Here is a 16,238-nt window from a genome sequence, read left to right on the forward strand (position 1 = left end):
TCAAAGTAAGCCTAAGTGCATTCCCTTCCACTGAGTCCCAACCAAGCAGTAGAGTTAAGGAAAGGGGATCTAATGACAGGCAACTGAGGCAGAGATAACCTCTACTTCAACTGTCATAGGACCCACATGAACTGTTGAGGCCCGAGCTGTCCCACTTTGGGAGGCCAAAAATGTTGCGGCCCTCTCCACTCCACACTTGGCAGCCACTGTTTCCCGGCCCAAGCTGCCGCTCCGGTCTGTGGGTCAGGGTTCAGCAAGAGAGAGAGTGAAGACGGACACTCAAAGAATGGAGACCAGACAGAGTGTGATTCAATCCCGTTTATTCTTTAGTCTCTCTTCCTAGTCCAAGTCCCAAGTCTTGAGTTCCTAGTTCCTAGTTCCTAGTTGTACTCCTTCTAGTTCCTAGTTGAACTCCTTATTTTTTCTGTCTGTCTCTGCCTTTTATATGTCTCACTTCTAAGCCATGCCTTTGTGTCACGCCTTTAATCATGCCCTTAGGTCTTGTCTCTAATTCTGATCTCTAAGTCACACTCTTAAGTCACACACCTTTAATCTCACACACCTTTAATCTCACACACCTTTAATCTCACACACCCAAGGAAAGTCCTGGGTATCTAAAGCAAGATGTTATCAGAGTGTGCTCAGCTGTTGTAGGCTATTGTAATCCAAGTCTCCTGTCAGGGTATATGGCTCAAGATGGCTGCAAAGCTGATAGCTGCTTTCTGCTAAAAGTCGGCTCCCAACAGTGAACCAAACTGCACTGTAGGAAGCTGCTGTTAGCAGTGGCTATACAATTATCTGCGCAGTTGCTAGGCTGATAGGCGGGCCATTAGTCACTGCCAATCCCGAGGCATATTGGGTGGTGAACGAACAGCCAACCAAAAGTGAATACGTCACTCTAGGGTGTATTTAAGGGAGCCTCTTCCGGTTTCTTCCGTCTTTTCCGCTTTTGCTGTTACAAGAAGTAAAGCCTCGTCTGTAGTGATACCCGATTACTGCCTCCGTGTCCTTATTCGCGGGCGAAAAGGGATTTTGGGGGCGCGCGATACAACTGGTGCCAAAAACCCGGGAACGTCAAGGTGCCGCGGAAAGACCACCCAAGTTTTGGGTCGGGTTAACAAACTACAGGATAAGAGGTACACACTTTGGAAGTTATGTCTAAAATAGAAATCTTAACAAGCGGATTTAAATCCACTGTGGCCACTTCATTAATTAAACTCTTGCTCATATCGCAATTGTTTTGTGGCTACTCGGGCATATCAGAACTAAAGTGTGTTGGCAGGCTACAAAAAGGGTCTGGTGATAAAAGGGAGTGTTCAAAGGAAACACGGACTACTGCAGAGTCCATTAAGCTTGGAGACCCTCCGCCGGATGGCGGAGAGAGAACGGAGGTCAAAGGGACCCCCCCTATACTTCATTAAGGAGCCTGACTCCATAGAACTGGGCAGCTCCAAAGAGGAAGCAGCCGCTTGTGCTAAAATCTTAAGTCACTCAGCCCAGCCCCACCGACCTCGGCCGGAGCCAGCGGCTCGCTCGGGCTTGAGGGTCCCCGGCCGTGCTTCTCGGCTCGGGCTGTGGGAACAGAGACGCTGCGACACGGCCTGGGTCAGACGAGTTACAGAGGCGTCTGCGCGGCTTGCAGTCCAGCAGACAGAGGAAGCCGGGCAGTGGTGGCTCACGCCTTTAATCCCAGCACTTGGGAGGCACAAGTTAGAACAGATGCCAGTGATGGAACAAGGGATTTTTACTGAACCGCGCGCCGCAGAGACGGAACCGCGCGCGACAGCTGCGAAACCGCGCGTGGCGGCAGCGGCGAAACGTGGGAACGGGAGACTGAAAAATTGCCTAGAAGCGTGCTGTGGCCCGGGGTGGGAAGCTGTTTGTGTTTATTCCACAGGTGGAAACAATTCAATTTGGGTCCCCACGTGGCTGCTACAGCCATAATGGCGGAGCGACTGCGGAGCACTGGCCCCCCGTGGTGCAGACGCAGCTGCAGAAGCGGGAATCTTCGGAAGACCACAAAGAAGGAAGCTAGATTACAAGATCTCGGCTGACTCCCTTGCCATTTAAGGCTGAGTATATCGCTGTGGATTCTATCAAATCTTAAATTATTCCAGAGGTTTTTAGTTCAAATTTAAGGTTTAAATAAAAGCAAATGGCAGACAGGCAGGCAGGCAGAGGGAGGTTAAGTACATTTACATTTGAATTAAGACACACAGGCTGCTCTTCCTTCTGAGTCTAAAGACCAGGCCCTAGAAATGTGCTTAAGGGAATTTGTCTTTTGTTCTCATTGTTTCTTGTGAGAGGAGGGGTAAACCTAAGACCAAAGATTTTTCAACAGTCTGTGGGCTAAACGTTATGATTATGTTGCAAAAATTAAATTTATGCCTGCTTCCCTCCATAAGTATAGCTGTGCCTGCTGATAGAATATGGTTCAAATTATTTTAATTCCTCTATATTCAAAGTTGTTAAAAATAAGATTCCTTAGATTCCTTTAATATGTGTAACAATTATTAGAGAATAAAATTGGCTTTTATCTGATATTCTCATGGGACAAAAAAGATTGGTTATTAAATTAATCCAAAATAAAGTTCAAATTTAAGTTTTATAAAGCCAAACTTGTCTTATCCAGCTACCATTTCAATAAATGTTTACATAAAAAAAATATTTTTATACCATTCCTTTACATTTCTGGTAAAGGTAAAAGGTTTACAGATAATAAATTTATTCATAATGTTTAAGAGCCCATGAAACAATATTTGTTAAAAAATAATTGCTTTAAAAAATGGGTAATGTTTTATACTTTACATATATATACAAATTTTGTTGCTTTAATACAAAAGGGTAAGAGGTTAAATCCTTTGGTGTATATTATAGCTTATTAGTGGATTTCTCTAAAGAAATTTTTTCTACAAACTATCGCTTCAATATAGCGAGCTTTTAAAATTTTTAAAATACTTGTTACTTCAAAAAGGTATTCAAAGACAGTGTCTTTCAATGTTTGAGTCAATTTGACTTTAGAAATAACTCAGCCATTAAGGCTGGACTTAATTTAAAATATAAAGGCTAAACTCCCAGCGGCCACGTGGTGTCTCACAACCATTTGTGGTGAGGATCTAACGCCATCTTCTGGCCTATGAGTGTACATGCAAAGAAAATTAGTTTACTTTAATCTTGATTTACTCTTAGTAATTTTTAAAGGTTGTTAAGAGATATTATTTGACTAAAACCTCATTTTAAGCTTACCATAAGAGGATTTAAAACCTCTGTTTAATGTTTTCAAAGGGATGTAAATCCTAAATTAAATTATATATATATTTTCTTGAGTTTATCTTGCTTCAACACAATTTATGTGTTGTAGTCACTGTTTAAATGTTAAAAAAGGGGTATATCTACCTTTGTCTTGTTAAATATGTTTCATAAAGTGCAAAATGTTTCGGCTACAAGATTTAATATCTCTAGCCATTTAAATAACATTAAAAAATTAATAAGGTATTTAAAAATACATCTGCACAACCGGTGTTGGTGTGTGTAGACCCTTCATTTTTCTTTATGTTATCCAACCTTCAGAATAATTCTGATATCTTGGATTATAAGAATGTTACATGCCTTTTAGCACAAGGCTAGAATGGATCACTAGACCTAGCCTTGGTTGTGCATGTGCCTACCTTTGTGCCCATCTCAATACATCATTATAGAGACTTAAAATATACTTTGGTCAATCAGAGAGTTGATTGGCTCTAGCCCATGTGAAGGGGCTCACAGATGTGGCTCAAATAAGCTGTGTCAACAGCCCCACATCCAGGTGTTACACCTCTAAGATTTGTGAATGATGCATTTACTTAAAGCCATGATCTTTCTGCTTATTTAAAAGGAAAGTGAAATGGGAAATTGGACCAGATACAGCAGCCATTGCAAATCCGGATTTCCAGCCTTGATGGAGTGTGGATGGAGCCTGTTTCCCGTGGAGATTTTACTTCTTAAAAATAAATTTCTTCTGCCTTTTCTTTCTTTCTTTCTTTCTTTCAAAGAGCGGGAATAGGCCTGCTTGATATACAGCTCTATGATGTGAATTAGTATTCATAAATGGTTGGTTTGTAAGCTCAGAGCCCAGCAATATAAGTGACAAGGTAGCTTATAGCCTAAGCACTCGCAAGCCTTGGAGCAAGCATCCCTCCCTGAAATTTGACGATCTAGGCTAAAAAATAGCCTATGACAGAGACATTCTCAGTCTATGCACCCCAAGAGCTCGGCTCATTTGCACTGGGTAGATGAGAAGTCTTGTCCAGTCAGCTCTTGCCTAAATAATTGTGATACCTAATAATAGGTTGACAGCCCTAGCACCCCTGGGAGCTATATATATGCTCCATTGCACAGGGATGGGTGTCAATTCTCTTTATATTTCCTTAGCCCATGCACCCAGAGGACTCGTTTCCATGGCACCTGGAAGGGTAAGGAAAAAATCTTTGGGCTATAAGCTCTTGATCGCTTACTCCCCCCCAAGATGGAGTTTGCTTGATCGGGTTTGAGTTCGAATCTTATTTGGTACTACATTTAATAGGCAAAAGGCTGTTTCATATTAATAATTTAAACAGGGGGAGATGTAGGAAGCTGCTGTTAGCAGTGGCTATACAATTATCTGCGCAGTTGCTAGGCTGATAGGCGGGCCATTAGTCACTGCCAATCCCGAGGCATATTGGGTGGTGAACGAACAGCCAACCAAAAGTGAATACGTCACTCTAGGGTGTATTTAAGGGAGCCTCTTCCGGTTTCTTCCGTCTTTTCCGCTTTTGCTGTTACAAGAAGTAAAGCCTCGTCTGTAGTGATACCCGATTACTGCCTCCGTGTCCTTATTCGCGGGCGAAAAGGGATTTTGGGGGCGCGCGATACACTGCACATCTGCTACAAATACGTAGGGGGCCTAGATCTAGCCCCTGCATGCTTTATGGTTTGTGTCTCAGTCTCTGTGAGCTCCCATTGGACCAGGTTAGTTGACTCTATAGGTCATTTTGTGGATGGCACACATTTTAGATACATGAATTCTAGAATACCATCTTCTGAAAGTTCTGGAGCAGAAGAGATGACTCAGTAATATAAGCCTTTGGTACACAGATTAAGAACCTGAGTAAGAATCCCCAGAACTCATATAAAGCTGGGCATGGCAATGTGAATTTGTAATCTCACTGTTCCTACAGGAAGATGAGAGGTGGAGACAAGAAAAGCATCAGAAGCCAGTAGAGTCTTGTCACAGTGCAGCAGCAAACAGCAAAGGGACACTGCTTCAAACAAAGTGCAATAGGAAGTTCTCCCTCAATATACATACATATATATATTATATAATCATTGTACAACATATTATATTGATTATATATAATCAGTTATATATATTATATATATATATATATATATATGCTATGTTGCTTACATGTGCTAGCAATCACATAAAACACCTCTCTTTTCCTGTTTGTTTCTCTTTCTGTCTCACACACACACACACACACACACACGAACAAAAGTAGTGGTATTTTCATTCCACTTAGTCTATGTCACTTGAAGTTTTTAAATAATAATCAGAAATTCAAGATTCAATACCATGTACAGATGCAAAGCAATAAAGATTTATTCAAATAAATTATAGATCTCACACCTCAAGATAAAGCATATACTTGCCTCCTAGAGAGAGCATACATGATTCTGTCTCAGAACTGTTGATTCTAAATAGGTGTCACACTGATAACTAAAGTGTTTGTCTTTGTTATATGTAGATTTCAGAAGATTGCCACAAATACATCCTTTAACTGTGAGCTGTATTCACTAAAATTAGTTATTCCTAGAAAATATTCAAATTTTGAGAATGGGGTGATTATTGCAATATAATCTACAGCAATTATAAGAACAGCCATATAATATATTCATGCCCATGCACTTTGCAGTCATATATATATATATATATATATATATATATATATATATATAATTTTTAATGAGTAGGTAAAGTGTGAGAATCTCAGCAACCACATTAGAAAATTCACTCACCAAAGTTGCACAAATAAATATTATTCAACTTGTGTATCACAACCAAAGGAAAACATAGGTTAAGTGTTACTGACTTAATATATTATCTTGCCTGAATAGCTACAACACAGCCTGAGAATTAATAATTTCTCAAGTTGACTCTATGAGCCTCCTTGTCAGGTCTACTTATTCTGTCTTGTTCATTGGAGGTGCACTCAACTCAGGAGACGTGCAAATGAGTGAGTACTCCATTTTGCATGAAGAGCCTTTTTTGGAATCAGTATCATTCTCTTATTCTTTTTGGGATGCTTTGAAAAAAATCCACTAACTGAGAGAACTTATAAACAACAATATATCATTCCTCATAGATCAGAAGCTGTGAAGTCCAAGAGAGTGGCATTGGGTGATTGACTGTGGTAAAGTTCCAAATCCTGGTTGTTTGATGAAGTGTTATACTGCGCCATCATACAGTGGAAGCAGAAAAACCCGAGTCTCAATGACAAGGTTCTACATTCATGATACAATTCCCTTCTGAAGGTTAAACCTCCAGATTCTGTCATGTTTGTGTTTATGTATTAACATTTGAATTGAGGCGTGGTATAGAGATGTTGCACAAAGATTTTGAACTTAGCACTTCAGCACTTGTCTTAGGTAGGATTGCATTGTTATAAAACACCACTACCAAAAGAAAAGATTTTGTTCTCTGGTTTACTCTCATGAAGAGCATTTTGATCAAGTGTAGCAAGCTTAGAAAGGAAATACAAAATATATGGTTCAAGTAACAAAGGGGCACTAGGAAGCAAGATGGAGCTAAATCCTATTCTCAAGGAGATAAATTAAGGAAGTGGTGACCTCAGGGCAAGATCTCATCCAGCAAAATTTATACATTTGCAGTAATATGAGGGAGAGTTATATCCTGTTATATTATCATGACCTGGTCTAAACTAGTTCTCTTTCTCAGTAAGATTCAATCAACCCCCGTGTACCCAGCTTCTTTGGGTCTGTGGTTTATAATGTGGTTATCCAGCATTTTATGACTAATATCCACTTCTAAGTGAGTATATACCATGTTGGTCTTTCCAGTTCTGTGTTATCTAAACTCATTCTAGTTCCATCTACCTACCTGCAAATTTCATGATGTCATTGAATTTAATGGTTGAGTAATAAATACTTGATTGAATAAATGTACCATATTTACTTTATCCAATCTTTAGTTGAGGGATATCTAGGTTGTTTCCAGTTTCTGAGTATTATGAATAAAAATGCTGAGATCTTCTTCGATTTCTTTCTTCAGAGACTTGAAGTTCTTGTCATACAGATCTTTCACTTGCTTGGTTAAATTCACTCCAAGATATTTTACATTGTTTGTGCCTCTTGTGAAGGGTGTCATTTTCTCAATTTCTTTCTCGGCCTGTTTATCCTTTGAGTAGAGGAAGGCTACTGATTTGTTTGAGTTGATTTTATATCCAGCCACTTTGCTGAAGTTATTTATCAGGTTTAGGAGTTCTCTGGTGGAAGTTTTAGGGTCACTTAAGTATACTATCATATCATCTGCAAATAGTGAAATTTTGACTTCTTCCTTTCCTATTTGTATCTCGTTGACTTCATTTTGTTGTCTAATTGCTCTGGCTAGGACTTCCAGTACTATATTGAATAGGTAGGAAGAGAGTGGGCATCCTTGTCTAGTCTCTGATCTTAGTGGGATTGCTTCCAGTTTCTCTCCATTTAGTTTGATGTTGGCTACTGGCTTGCTGTATATTTCTTTTAGTATGTTTATGTATGGGCCTTGAATTCCTGATCTTTCCAAGACTTTTCACATGAAGGGATGTTGAATTTTGTCAAATGCTTTCTTGGTGTCTAGTGAGATGATCATGTGGTTTTTTTTTTTCTTTGAGTTTGTTTATATAGTGGACTTCATTGATCAATTTCTGAATATTGAACCATTCCTGCATTCTATGATCATAGTTGAGCAAATGTCCTTGTGGTATGATAAAGTTAATTTGGGGTATATGCCCAGGAGTAATATCTCTGGATCTTGAGGTAGAACTATTACCAATTTTCTGAAAAAAATTCCACATTGATTTCCAAAGTGGTTTTATAAGTTTGTACTCCCAGCTGCAATAGAGGAGTGTTCTCCTTGCTCCAAATTCTCTCTAGCATATATTTTATCTTAGCCATCTTGATAGATCTTAAGATGGAATCTCAGAATTCCTTGACTTGTAGTTCCCTGATGACTAAGGATACTGAACATTTCTCTACTTACTTCTCAACCATTAGAGACTCCTCTGTTAACAATTCTTTGCTTAAATATGTATCCTATTAATTAACTAATTAATTAATTAATTCATTTTACATCCAACTCATTGCCCCTGCTAGTCTTTCCCTCCCATAATCCTATTTCTATTCCCCTCCCTTTTCTCCTCTGAGAGGGTGGGCACCCTGTAGGCATATCCTTACCCTGGCAGATCAAGTCTCCGCAGAGCTAGGCACATCCTCTCCCACTAAATCTAGACAAGGCATCCCAGTTTGTAGAACATATCTCACAGACTGGCAATAGGTTTGGTGATATCACCCATTCCAGTTGTTCAGGACTCACAGGAAGACCAGGCTGCACATCTGCTATATATTTGCAGGGAGGCCTAGGTCCATACTATGTATGATCTTTGGTTGGTAGTTCAGTCTCTGAGAGCCCCAATAGTACAGGACAGCTGACTTTGTTGGTCTTTCTATGGAGATCCTATCACCTTCAGGACCTACAATCCTTTCGCTTACTCTCCATAAGAGTCCCCAAGCTCCATCCACTATTTGGCTATTGCTTCCTGCATCAGTATGAGTCTGATACTGGGTGAAGCCTCTCAGAGGATAACCATGTTAGACTTCTGTCTGGAAGCATATCAGAGTATCATTAACAGTGCCTAGGATTGGTGTTTACCCATGGGATGGGTCTCAAGTTGGGTTGGCTATTCCCTCAGTTTCTGCTCCATCTCCCATGTCTACATTTCTTGTTGACAGGATATATTTTGGGTTGAATGTTTTGTGGGTGTGTTTGTGTTCCTATTACTCTACCGGTGTTCCTGCCCTGCTATGGGAGGTAACCTCTTTAGATTCTATATCCCCAATGCTGTGAGCCACTGCTAAGTTCAGCCCACTGATTCTTGTGTGCTTCCCTTATCTCAGGTCTCTGTCATAACCTGGAGATGCCCCTTACGTCACCACCCCTGCCAGTAGCAGATTTCCATTCATTCTTAGAACCATCTGGCCATTGTTTAATATTTTCTTTGACCTTCTATGCCTGAGAGTTTTTCTCCCATTTCTTATATTATGTTGGTGATGCTGTGTCTGTAGTTTTTGTTTTCTTAGCTAGGTTTTCCATCTGTAGCATTCCCTCAATTCATGATTTCTTTATTGTTTCTATTCCCATTTAAACTGTTTTTTCATCTCCTTTACTTTTTGATTGAATTTTCATACACACACAATATATATATATATATATATACATATATATATATATATGTATATATATATATATATATTTCAAGGTTTATTTGGTGTTTTCATTGACATTTGAGTTGTTGGTTCCATCATTCATATGCAGATCTTACATTTCACATAATATTGCAATGTACACTACAGACACATATAATACATAAAATATCCTGTAGAACACTTATGCACAAGATATACATAATGGACTTACACACTGGAGCCAGGTTATGGCTAACTAGGAACTCATTGGCCTAGGCATGTTTGGTGAGGGTGTACAGGGCAGCAATGCAGCAGGCTCACAGAATAATCAAAGCCTGCACACAGTTGGCAGTGTGTCTTGGAGACAGTAGGACTGTCACACTAACCAGGTTACCACTACACAAGTACCACATGGCAGCAGGGTAGAGCTGTGGGAACTGAGATTTTTTTCTCCAGACCACCACAACACAATTTTACTAAACACAGCTCAGATGAGAAGTGTGTGGTCTCCATAGAAACCCTGCTGCAGCCTGGACAGTGAAGTACTAGGACACTGGTAAGACTTTAGAACTGTAGCTCCTTCTGGATTCCCCAGAAGATGTCTGCTCTCTTCTTCAGGCAGGCCTTTTCCTTAGGAGTCAGTGTCACCTTCACAATATCCAAGATTCCATTGTGTCCCATGATACATGGGGCACTGAGGAAGACATCATAATTCATTCCATAGAGACCCGTAATCATGGTAGAAATGGGATGCACCCACCTAAGGTTCTTCATTATGCTCTCAGCCAAGTCTGCTGCAGAGAGGCCAGTGGCCCAGGATGTGTAACCGTTCAGATCACCTCATTCATACCATATGCATTGTCAACCACCTGCTTATGAACATTCTTCCACTGCTCCTTATCTGCATCAGTGCCCAGTTCTGGGTTCAGAGATTTCTGGGATATGCCAGCAATGTTCACACCACTCCACACAGGCACACTGGAGTTGCCATGCTCTCCCAGGACCCACCCATGACTGCTCAGTGGGTGAACTCCCAGACTTTCTCCCATCAGGTAACAGAACCGAGCTGAATCCACATTGCAACCATTTCCAATAACTCGGCTTTTGGGAAAGCCACTGATTTTCAAGCCATGTAGGCCAAGATATCCATGGGATTTGAGACGATAAGCAGCTTGCAGTGTGGACTGTACTTCACAATGTTGGGAATGATGAACTTGAAGATGTTCACGTTTTGCTGGGTCAAATTGAGCCGGCTCTCTCCCTCTTGCTGACGGCCCCCACTGGGATAATGACCAGCTTGGAGTTCGCAGTTACAGAATAGTCTTTGCTGGAGACAATTTTTGGTGTTTTAAGGAAAAGGCTGCCATGCTGGAGATCCATCATCTCTTCCTTTAGCTTGTCTTCTATGACATAAACAAGGGCAAGCTCATCTGCCAAGTCCTTCATTAAGATACTGATGCCACAATCCATGCCAACAGTACCAAACCCAACAACTGTAATCTTGTTCTGGAGGGCCTGTTCTTCCTTAAGAAGATTTACAATCAGCTGGTCCCTGAGAGTTGCTATCTTGGACTTTGAATGTTTTGAGAACACTAGTGCACAATGTGGGGCGATGGGCTAGCAGCAGTAGTGTGGCCATGGCTTGGTGACAGTGGCTACAATACCTTTCTTATATTTTTAAGGGATTCATTCATTCTTTCTAAAGGCTTCTATCTTCTTCATAAAATTGGATGTAAGGCTGCTTTCTTGTGCTTCAGCTATGTTAGTATATCCAGGGCTTGCTATGATAGAATATCTGGGCTCTGGTGGTATCATATTGTCTGGGCTCTTATTGGCTGTTTTAGACCGGTCTTTAGCCATCTGGGTTTTGCAGTTATTACAGGTTTAGATCATGATTTTTGGGTTTATTTTTTGGTGAATGGGTGTGTTTAGGATGTCTTTTCTCCTTAGTTTCTGTTCCCTCTTTGACTTTTCGCTTAAGCAGCCTCGTGGACTGCAATAAGCTATCTTCCTGAGGTTTTTGTGGCCGGCATGGCCTCTGGAGTTTTGGGTGCTAATCTTTCCTCGGGTGTCCCTAGTTTGACCTCTGGGAAAACAGATGGAATTGGGGGTCAGGAAACAGAAACCAGAGGTTAGAGTGTAGTTTAAGACTGTTGGGTGGGTATTAAAGGAACTTGTCAGGGAAGGGTTTGGGTTGTGGTTTTACCTGGTTGTTCCCAGTGATGGCAGGCATCCAGGAAAGCAGGTTGAATTGTGCACTGGAAAATGAACCAAAGGGGACAGGGTGTAGATTCCTGCTGTTGGTTTTTGGGTCTGCTTTAAGAGGACTTCAAGAATTAATTTTTAAAAAAAGTGTCTGTACTACTCTTTCCAATTTGCCAATGCATGTAGTTACTGAGGCTTCTCCTAGAAGCTAGGAGAGTACAGAAAGGCCATGGTGTGGACTATTTTCAAACACAAGAAGAAAAAATGTGTTTGATTTTCCTTAATCACCAGTCATGAGAGGCAACAGAATTGGTGACTCTGTATATAAAACTTTTGACAATATGTGGAAAAATAAGGCAAATGATGATGCTGATTGTTTGCTGCTCCTCGCATTTCTAGATAAACTGACAAAGAAAAAGAAGCCACTCTGTGATAAAAGTCTCGAACTTCTAGCATCTCTGAATATGATAAAGCACAACAATATACCCAGAGATGAGAATGTCCAGCTCCAGATGCACCTCAACATTTTGTAAGTTTCTAAGTGTGTTTCGAAGGATATTTTTCTCTCTATCAGCCTCAGAGTTCAAGTTTTTGAAAATTAAACCAAAGCCCTCATTGTAATAGTGAAAGCCCATATTATAAAGCTGTCTAACTTACAAAGAGTATTAAAGTTCATGTCTTAGATGGTGTTGGTATTTAAAGTAAGGGCGCTACTTAGTAAAGAATGGGATACTGTAACTTGGGACAGAGATGTGTGTAAGGACCCAACTCTGGCTCACAACTGTACATCCTCATAGTCTTAAGGAAGTAAAATTTCTACACTTAGCAGATGTACCCCAATTCCTACTCCCTAAAATATTGCCTTTTCTGCCTCTGACTGGGGAAATTAATCCATTAATATCTGCTAAACTAATAGTGAATTTTTTTTCCTGATGATGTCGCATAAGACAATACCAATGTCTCTTTGGGCTCACTGGGTTTCTAGAGGTGCAACCAGACATAAGGCTAAGTAGTATGCTACTAGAGAAGAGATAGAAAGTGTAGTCCATGAGGAGTATGCTGCAATACTGAAGAGTTTAATAAGTTTACTAATTCTTTTAAGCAGCAGTCTGGAGAATGAATACAAAGAAGAATTTATTTAAGGGTTTAAGGGTGTGGAATAATGGTAGAACTAGATCAGGCTGGGTTTATTGAAAAGGACCCATTGAGTAAAGATACTTGGTTTAATATGAAAGCTTAAACACTTTAAAATGATGTCAGAAATTTGTTTGAACAGTTGGCTGAAGTATTTGCTAAAAGATGTCCTACTGAATAAAAGAGTAGAAAATACCTGATATCTCTTAATTATGTAAAACACAATCCTTCATAACAAAAAGGCCCAGAAGACTTGGCCTTCACTAATTCTGTAAGACACAAAATAGTAAGATGCACACATTTGAAGAGCTTTGTTGTTGCTCTTTTCCATGTGTCAGACTTTTGCTTTGGAGAAACTGTTGTTCAGTTGGATGAATTTAATGCAGTCAGTTTAATGGGTCTAAAATTAGTAGAGGCCAGGTGGCAGCACTGAATCACCAAAGGCAAGATTATTATAGTTATCAAACTAGGCTATAAAGACAAAGCAATGTCTGTACTGGCCTGACCCATAATAGACAACACAGGCAATGTATTTTTATGGTGGCATGACTCAAAGGAACCTTTGGTATTGGTAATCAATGTTTTTTATAAATGAAATAGAAAATAGGCCTACTGATTTTTTGTTTGATTTGTTTAAACAGAAAAATTCTCAAACAAATAAAAGGAAACCTACATTGAATAATGACAAAAAAAGACTACCAGCCCATGAACCAATTTTCAGACTTGAGCCAGTTTGCAGCTACTGAACCTCTTGAGATGACCATGCTGCCCAAAGGAAGGCTTGATAAAATACCTAAAAGTTTTATGGTTAGCCTTTCTTCATTTTTTCCCTAGTGGCCTTTTAGCTACCTAATGGTAACCTTACAGTAAAGGAAAGGAAATAATCATACTTTCTGAGGTCTATTGAATACTAGTTTTTACTCGATGCTAATTCTCCAGACATTCTCCAGAGATTCTCCAGAAAACATTGTGACCCTCTAATTAAAGCAGGTGTTCATGAAGATCAGGTGATTAACAGTTTTGGCTGAAGTCCAACTTATAGCAGGTCCAGTGGGTCCCCAAAATCCATCTTGTAGTTATTTATCAAGTCCTAGAATGGCTAGTTGGGAAAGACATACTTAGAAGTTGGCAGAATTCTCACGTTGGCTCCTTGGCCTATAGAATGAGGGTTGTTATGGTTGGAAAAGCTAAATGGAAGCCTTTAGAGTTTCCTCTGCCAGAGAAAATAGGGAATTAGAAACAGTGCCACATCCCTGGAGAAACTGTAGAAATCAGTGCTCCCATCAAGGATTTAATAGGTGCAATGGTGTTTTTTTCCCCAGTACATTTTACTTTAACTCTTATCAGACCAGTGCAGAAAACAAATAGATTGTGGAGAATGATAGTTGTCCATTAAAAAAAAAAATCATTCAAGTAGTGCCCTTAATTGCAGCTGCTGTACCAGATGTAGTGTCCTTACATGAGCAAATTAACACAAATTGTAATGGTATGCAGCTATTTATCTAGCAAATGCCCTTTTCTGAGTACCTGTCTATAAGGACCACCAGAAGAAATTTGCTTTCATTCAGCAAGTCCAACTGTATACCTTTATAGTTTTATCTTAGGGATATATCAACTCTCCAGCCCAGTGTCACAATGTAGTTTAAGAGAAACTTGGTTATTTGCCCCTTTCTCAAAATACCCTATTGATATAGTGATATTGATGGCAATATACTGATTGGACTAAAGAAGCAATCAGTAATGCCCACTTTGTACTTAGTGGTAGCACAGATCATTAAAGAATGGGAATTCTTTAATTCCAAGCAAAATTCAAGTGCCTTCTATCTCAGCGAAATTCTTAGGAGTCCAGTGATGGTAGATACGCTGATATATTCCTTCTAATGTGGAGGATACGTTTTTACACCTGGCCCCTTCTACCACAAATAAATAAGTACAATGTTTAATGAGCATATTTGGATTCTGGAGACAGCACATTTCCCACCAAGGTGTGCTACTCCAGCCCATATACTAAGTTACTGAGAAAATTGCACACCTTGAGTGGGACCGTTTGTAGAAATGAGGATTATAATTGACATGAGTGTGTCTGTCATTTCTGTTAATAATGTGATTTTACAAATATTTGTGTTTTTTCCTTCATTTCTTTACAATAGATATAATATCAATTAAGGAAATATTAGTGGTATTCATATTTGCATTTTGGGTTTTTTATTGGATATTTTATTTATTTACAATATAGATATCATCCCCTTTCCCCATTTCTCCTCCCTAGAACTCCCTATCTTATGCCCCCTCCTTCTTTATGCTTTTATACCATTTTAATTACATGCATGTATTAAGATCAGTTCTAGATTGAGGGTCTAGCAGTACAATAGATGCAAATAGTCAAGGAACTAACAAGGCATTAAACCCAATTACGTGAATACTCCCATGATAACTGTTTCTAAAGGTTTATCAGGATGACCAAAGTATCTGAGCCTACTTCCCTGTCCTAGCACAAGGTCATTTTTATGTCTGAAGCTTACTTCCTTGTTCTAGCCTAAAATTTAGAATCCTGTCTGAAATTACTTTTTTGTTCTAACCTGATATTTAGATTCCTGCCTGAAATTACTTCTGTGTTCTAACCTAATATCAGATTCCTGCCTGAAGACTACTTCCTTGTCCTTGGCCAATGTCATATTCCTGCCAAGCAGCCCATTTTCTTGTTATTGGCACATGTCAGATTCTTGCTAAGAAGCCCCAAAGGCTCTCTGCCTCTCCCGCTTTTTTAAATTTCATTAAGAAGACTGAGCCTGCCTTAGGTTGTTCTGACAAGAATGCCTTTCATACCTCTGGGGCAATGGGCTGTGAGTGGCAGCTGGGCACCTGGTCGAGCACAGGCCTCAACCCCTGGACTCTAATGGGACAGAAGTTGTTCAGCTTTGCTCCTGGCTCCTGGTTTCTTTCACTCAGCTTCATCCCTCCACGGCCTCTCCCACAGAGAGGTCTATGTCCATCAGTCACAGAGGAATAGTGTCTCAGGCTCTCCCACATGTAGATGAGGTATCTCCAAGCTCTCAGACCAAGCCAATAGGGGTTATCTGCTGCCAGACCCTAACCCACCCCAAAAACTGTATATAAGAGCCTTATTCGGGAGAATTAAAGGTATGCAAGAATCATCTTGTTGTCTGAGAGTTTCTGTTGAAAGAACTGTAACACTTGAAAAGATATCTGTTCTCCCTAAGCGACTTCAGGAACTTCCCCTCCTTGATAGCTAGCTGGCTTATCACTGGCCCAGCCTGGGCTAGCTCAGCAGAGACAGACATGTGTAGCACCTGGAAGTAACTGGGTCGTGACAGAGGAGATGTGGGTGGAGGCAGCAGTGTGATTCCCCCTCCCTGCTAGCACTCTATCCCCTTGGCCTGGACCCCTGCACCTGGCCA

The 16,238-nt window shown here is 40.2% G+C and overlaps 1 pseudogene; it reads right to left on the reverse strand.

Annotated features, from left to right (window-relative positions):
- Positions 1-10,044: 10,044 nt before the first annotated feature.
- LOC117702109 (L-lactate dehydrogenase A chain pseudogene) lies at positions 10,045-15,849 on the reverse strand (annotated as a pseudogene).
- Between the last annotated feature and the right edge of the window lie 389 nt (positions 15,850-16,238).

The sequence above is a fragment of the Arvicanthis niloticus genome, unplaced genomic scaffold (assembly GCF_011762505.2).
Source record: "Arvicanthis niloticus isolate mArvNil1 unplaced genomic scaffold, mArvNil1.pat.X pat_scaffold_467_arrow_ctg1, whole genome shotgun sequence".
Lineage (NCBI taxonomy): Eukaryota > Metazoa > Chordata > Mammalia > Rodentia > Muridae > Arvicanthis > Arvicanthis niloticus.